This window comes from Eumetopias jubatus, unplaced genomic scaffold, assembly GCF_037043125.1.
Source record: "Eumetopias jubatus isolate StellerSeaLion01/CBP00866 unplaced genomic scaffold, mEumJub1_p1.0 scaffold_10, whole genome shotgun sequence".
NCBI classification, from domain to species: Eukaryota; Metazoa; Chordata; class Mammalia; order Carnivora; family Otariidae; genus Eumetopias; species Eumetopias jubatus.
In genome coordinates this window covers 38,228,329-38,235,058 of record NW_028274816.1, presented here as the reverse complement: position 1 = coordinate 38,235,058, position 6,730 = coordinate 38,228,329, and positions in this window count along the sequence as shown.

The following is a 6,730-nucleotide window of genomic DNA, read 5'->3' as shown; positions in this document are numbered from 1 at the left end:
GCTATCCACACACTGGAGTATTAATCAGTCACAAACAGGACTGACGTGCTGAAGCGCCACCCAGCCCGGGGCCTTGAACACTATGTCAAGTTAAAAAGCAGTCATAAATGGGGTGCCTGGGTGGCTCAGTCGTTACGCGTCTGCCTTCGGCTCAGGTCATGATACCAGGGTCCTGGGACCGAGCCCCGCATCGGGCTCCCTGCTTGGTGGAGAGCCTGCTTCTCCCTCTCCCACTCCCCCTGCTTGTGCTCCCTCTCTCGCTGTCTCTCTACGTCAAATAAATAAATAAAATCTTAAAAAAAAAAAAAAAGCAGTCACAAAGACCACATCCTGTATGACTGCACTTGTACAGAAACAGGGTAAATCGGAGATGGCCCGGGGCTGGATGGAATGGGGGCTGGAGGATGATAGCTAGGGCATGCAGGGATCCTTTTCGGGGTCTTTAAAAAGTCCTAAAGTTGACCATGGCGGTGGCCATACAGCCCTGTGAGTACGCTATCCACCACTGAACCGCACACTGGACACGGATGCATTGTATGGTCTGTGAATTGTATCTCAGTAAAGCCGTAAACAAAGCTAACATTAATGGAGGGTGAGGACGCGGTATAACGGGCACTCTCAGGCACCTCCGGAGCCTTGAGTTATAGAGCTCGGTAGAGCCGACCGTGCCTACTGAGGCTGAACACGCACGCACCATGACTTCAAGTCCCACTCGCAGTCGAAGTGAATCCACGGACACGTGCTATAGGACGTCCACAGCAGTGCAGCTGGTTACGGCTCTCACTCAGAGCAACCCGCTGTCCATCAACAGCGGGAGGAATAAATAAATGTGGTCTGCTCATACAACGGAGCACTGTGCCGCGATCACAGAAGCCGCACGCGGCATGGATGAGTCTCACACAGCGGTGAGCGGGAAAGGCCTGCTGTGTCAGAAGCCAATCTTCTGCGCTGAAGGTCACATCAGTGCTCACTCCCGGGGGGGCAGCCGGTGTCAAGGAGGCACAGGAACGGGGGCTACGGGGGCTGGCCATGTTCTATTTCTTACTGTTCCATGAGTGCATTCGTTCCGAAAACGCAACCCATGGCACATGCAGGATTTGCGTGCTCTTGGCTGGTATGTCATATCTCAGTAAAAAGCCTGCTAATAAAAATGTTTCCAAAGTTAGCGGAAGGAGACAAGCCAAGTGTCCATCACCTGAAGAATGGATACACACAATGCGGCGACAGTGGGGTGTTACTGGGCAGTGACAAGGCAGGAAGTGCTGACCCGTGCTACACAGGGAGGAGAAAACTGGGTGCAGATCCCCCTGCCACCCGCTGTGTGGGTCCATCCACACCAGCTGTGCGTGCCGAGGAGGCAAATCCAGAGATGGAGAGCAGGCGCGTGGGTGCCAGGGGCTGGCAAGCGGAGTGGGGAGTACCTCCTGATAGGGACAGGGTTTCTATTTGGGGCAATGAAAAGTTCTGGAAGCAGGTAGTGCTGATGATTGTCCCAACTCCGAGAATGTGCTAAAAGCCACTGAATGCCCCCTTGAAACGGTGAGTTTTGTGTTTAAGGAAGGAAGTAGAAGAATCAAGGAGCTAGCTCAATCTACAAAGAGCTGGGATTTCTAATCAACACACCCCCTTTCGATGGCCACTAAGTGTGTGTTTTGAGTCCTTGCTGTGTGCCAAGTTCCAGGGTGAGCCTCTTCCCTACAATCCTGTTCCCGTTTCCAAAGCCATCCTAGGGAGTCATCACGGTCATCACCCCCACGTTCCAGATGAGGGATCTGTAATGGCCGGGGGAGGGGAGGCAGGATGGGGCTCGCCGTTCAGTGCCATCCTGCAGGTAGGTGGGCCTATTCCTCCCTGGCGGCCGGCCTTGACGCAGCCCTTAGGGGAGATGTTTGTGGGGGGGGGCATGGTGGGAGAAGACGCCGACGAGCAACCGGGCAGACCACCACTGCCCCCCAGGCCTCCCTTCAGTGAGCCCGTGGCAGGGCCGAGGGAGGCTGGCCTCTGTGGACCGCACCACAGTGCTGACATCGTGGATGTCCTCCTGATCGCCAGGCCTCTCAGAGCCTGTGCACATGGCCTCCTGGCCTCTCGCAACCACCCAGGGTGTTCTCTGTTCAACAGCTGAGGGAACGAGGCACGTTGCTCCCATAGCGCCCAGTGACAGAGCGTGGACTGAAAACCAGAAAGCCGTGGGCTTGACAGAACCTCCCCACAGGGAGCCTGGGCCCCGAACGCACTCCCTCGTGATGGCAAAGCTGATTTGGCACGGTAAACACTTGGAACCCTCCTGGGGGGCAGGTTACATAACAAGGGAGGGAAGCCAAGCCTTGGGCCTCAAGGTCAATGTGTGGAGACACACAGCTCCACAATCTCCCAGAGGCGGTGGTAAGTGCTCACACCTGGGACTCTTCCAATGGCACGCAGAGCTGGCGGCTGCCCCGGGGAGGCCACCACCATACCCCGCAGGGCTGGACCCCTCTGCTTCTGCAGAGCAGCGGGCAGGTACCCAGCTGGCCCCAGTCTAGACTGGTCTCCCTCCAGCAAGGGAACAAACGGGAGCCCAGGGCTGAGGCCACAGCAAGAGGTGACCGGCAGGGCAAGGGCTGGTCTAGGACATGGCGGGCTTTCCCGTGTCCGGGCCAATGCCCATCAAAGAGGATTCTGCCCTAACAGAATCGGGCCTTGCCTGGCCCCAACAGGGTGGGTTTATTTGTTCAACGAGTATCTACCCAGCACTGTGATGTTTGATTTTATGTCAAGGTGGCTGGGCCACAGTGCCCGGACAGTTATTTAGTCCAACCTTATTCTTGATGTTTTTAGATGAGACTAGCCTTTAAATCGGTGGGCTGAGTAAAGAAGGTCGCCCTCCATAATGAGGGTGGGCCTCATCCAATCAGCTGAAGGCCTGGAGAGAACAAAAGACTGACCTCCTCCAAGTCAGACAGAATGCTGCCAGCACACAACAGACTGGGACCCGTGGCATCAGCTGTCCCCTGGGTCCCCAGCCCAGGCCAGCCCACCCTGCAGACTCTGGACTGCTAGCTGCCATAAGTGCATGAGCCAATCCCTCCGTATACATATATATATATGTGTGTGTGTGTGTGTGTGTATGAGATAGATATATAAACATATAACGTGTGTATATGTGTATAACGTGTATATATGTAAATGTATATTGGTTACACAATATTAATTCTGTTTCTCTGACAAATACAGGTGCCTACAGTCTGACAGGGCTGGAACTCAGAGTGAGGACACAGCCCTATGGTGTCAGTCTGCCCTCCTGCTGAAGAGAAACAGCAATGGGACACCTTCGGGTCATGGAGGTCACACAGGCCAACAGGCACAGGCTTTGCAAGGCTCTGCCAGCTCCTGAGAGCGAGCGTGTCTGCCAGGATAGAGGTTCCTTCCAGACCGTGGTGTGACCCTGACCGAAGGACTTCACATCCTAGGTTTCTATTTCCTTGTCTGTGAAGTGGGCTAATGACAGTTTTATCTCATGGGTGGCAGTCCCAAGGACTGGACGAAACCTAACGCGTATAAAGGGAGTTGTGCTCAGCCTCCCATAGGCTCTCAGCAAAACTCCTCTGGATATGGTTCTCAGGTTGAGCCAGGGACCTGGATGTGTCAGAATCACCTGGGAGCTTGCCTAAAAAGGCAAGCTGCTGGACCCCTCTGACCTGCTGAATCTTCCTCTCCGGGTGGAGAAGCCCAGGATCTGCCTTTGAAGCACACCTATCTCTAGGTAGCAGATTTGGGAATCCTGGCCCATCACGGAAGGGCACCAAAGGACCCTTTGCATGCAGCAGGGCTGTGCCTTCTCTAGACAGGCAGGACCAGGCTCAGGCCTCACGTCCCTGGGCTGAGTGAGTCGGACTGGGGCTGGGCTCTCAGCCATCAACAGAAATTGCCTGATAACGAGCTACCTCATTACCTTGCAGACTGCCAGCCCCTCAGCCACCATCTGCCATCTCACCTGTCCCTGGCATATCCCCATCCTCCCGCTGCAGGAAGGGGGAAGACCATGCTGCCTTGAGCCTCCTCGATCCACATATTGCCTGCATCCTGCTCCCACGGGGGGCCGTGTGCGGAGGCCAAGGCTGTGGGACAGATGCAAGCTGGGGGTGACGGGGGCAGGACAAGCAGCTTGCTCTCCAGCACACCCTTCAGCCGTGCTGGGGAGGGCTGTTTGCTTTAGATAGGCGATGGAGTTTCCTAGAACAAAATTCAAAAGGCACACAGGGTGCCCATCCTGCCTCCACGCCTTCCGTCTTCTTTCCTACCAGGGCTCCAATTTCGTCCAGGGCATCAAGTCCTTGCTGAAAACCCCCATGTCCCAGCCTTCCCTGAAGCCGGGTTGGGCCGTGGGACCCAGCACCGCTGACAGCACATGCATGTCAGGAACAGGCTTCTGGAAAGGCCCTTCCCACTCAGCTGGTTTCTGCGCTTTGCACGGCCCTCCTTCCTGTGTGGAGGCCACAGAGGGTGGAGGTGCAGCCGCTGTCGGGCAGCCATGACAGCAGGAGCTGGTGAGGTCACTGCTGCCCCAGCCAGGATGCCCACATCTGCTCGCCTCTGGGTCCCATGATGAGACGTGCTCCTTATGCACTATGCCCGAGCCTGGTTCTGTTCCCGGAAGTGCACACAGGCTGCTCCCAACCCACTCAGGACGAAGGTGAGAAGTCTCTTTCTCCGCCCTGCCCCACGGCCCAGCTTCCCCAGAGGCAAGCAATATAAGCAATGTGGCCGGGGTCTTGGGGTCATCCCAGAAATCTGGATGCCCATACAAGCACATAGCATCGTGGGTTGTTCTCTTTCTCCATCCGAATGGTGGCACGTGGCACACGGTTCTGTACTCTACCAGAGTGCCTAGATTCCCTCCCGCCCAGGCGCAGTTGTGGGCTCCATGTGAGACATCACCCGAAGTGACGTCAGCAGAACCTCACTGACGGACACCGGGCTGTCTCCAACCATTCCAGGCACATGCTTTCCAGGCAAAGATTTCTAAAGGTACTGTTTGGCCAGATGGCTCAGGCTAGGAGGGAAACACAGGTAGCCCCGTGAAAAGCAGGCTGGGAGACAGCCAGAAGGCCTGCAACCCCCAGGCTATATGGCTGCACCCCAGGAGGCCCGGCCCCTCCCCCTAAAATATATGGCTCCACCCTCAGGATATATGGCCCCACCCCCAATATACGGCTCCCTCTCCACCTCCACCCCAATGCCTGGCCCCACCCCAAGGACATATGGCCCCACTCCCAGGAGGCCTGGCCCCCCCCAAGAACATATGGCCCCACCCCCGGGATATATGGCCCCACCCCCCAGGAGGCCTGGCTCCACCCCAAGGACACGTGGCCCCACCCCCAGGAGGCCTGGCCCCTCCCCAAGAATACATGGCCACTCCCCCAGGACATATGGCCCCACCCTCAGGATATGTAGCCCCATTCCCCCCACCCTGAATGCCTGGCCCCACCCCCAAGCTATATGGCCCCACCCCCAGGAGGCCTGCCCCCCCCCACACACACACTTCCTGCTCCATTAGAACCTGTTCTCCCTGTTTGCTTTCCTGCTGCCCAGCCCCTCCTCTGGCCATCACCACCGGGCCCAGTCCTCACTGCCCCATTCCTGGACGGCTGTAACTGCCTCCCACCTAGCCCCACTCCTACCCCCTTCTCACTCCCAGTGTATGGCACTCACCCCTGCTTAAGGCCCCCTAGGGGGCTTGTTGCCTCCAGGGGCAAGGACCACGCCAGAGCAGGTCTATCTGCAGCCACAGCACACTGTCAAGCTGTCCACCTCTGCTCGTGCACCCCCTTCCTTCATTTCCGATCGGGTGTCAGCCCCCTAACCCGCTCTCGGCAGCGAGCCCCGCCCCACTGGCCCCAGCCACTCGCGTTGGCTGCCCCTCCTCCCCTGCAGACTTTCACCCCGATTCTAGGAGTGGACCGCATTCTGCACACTTTGCCGGCACCTCTCACTTAATTCTTAACCCTGGAGGTCAATGACTGTCGCTCAGGTCTGACTGGAGAGGAAACTGAGGGCTGTCTGTGGTGGCATCCCCCGGGCTCCACACATGGGTTTTGTTGGTTGAGAGAAGGTATAAATGAGGTGGGCAAGGAGATGGAGAGGCAAGAAAATGCCCAGTTTCCATAGCAACGGAAAGGCTGCAGCACCGTGAACAGAGAGGATGGAGGGGGCTGTCCTGGGAGGAGACTCCGTCCTGGGATTTGAGGACAGAAGGGAGCTTCAGTTCCTGCTAGGTCAGGTGTTCTCAACAGGGTGCGAGTTCCCCCCGGGGGACATTTGGCGATGGCCGCAGACATTTCTGGGGGCTCATTTTGGTTGGGTGGGAGGTGCTACCGGCGTCTAGTGGACAGAGACCAGGGACACCACAAAACAGCCTGCAGCGGCACCCAGGGCCGAGCAGCAAGGCTATCCAGCCCAGAATGTCCACAGGGCAGAGATGCAGAAACCCTGATGCCGGCAGGCCCTGTTCTGGGCTCGAATGTGCTCTATGACATCTTCCCACCCGCTCCAGAGCTCGTTTCAGTCTTTGCTTAACTGCCTCCAGTGACAGAGGGCTCACTACCTATGGGAGCAGCTGGTCCAAGGTAAGGAGCTCGGCATTGGTACCAGAGCCGGTAGGACACCTGGGGAAAGCTGTTGCACGTGTGTCTCTATAGCACAAAGGCAGCACTGGGCTTGCGCTGAAGGCTTCTAGAGGAATGAAGCC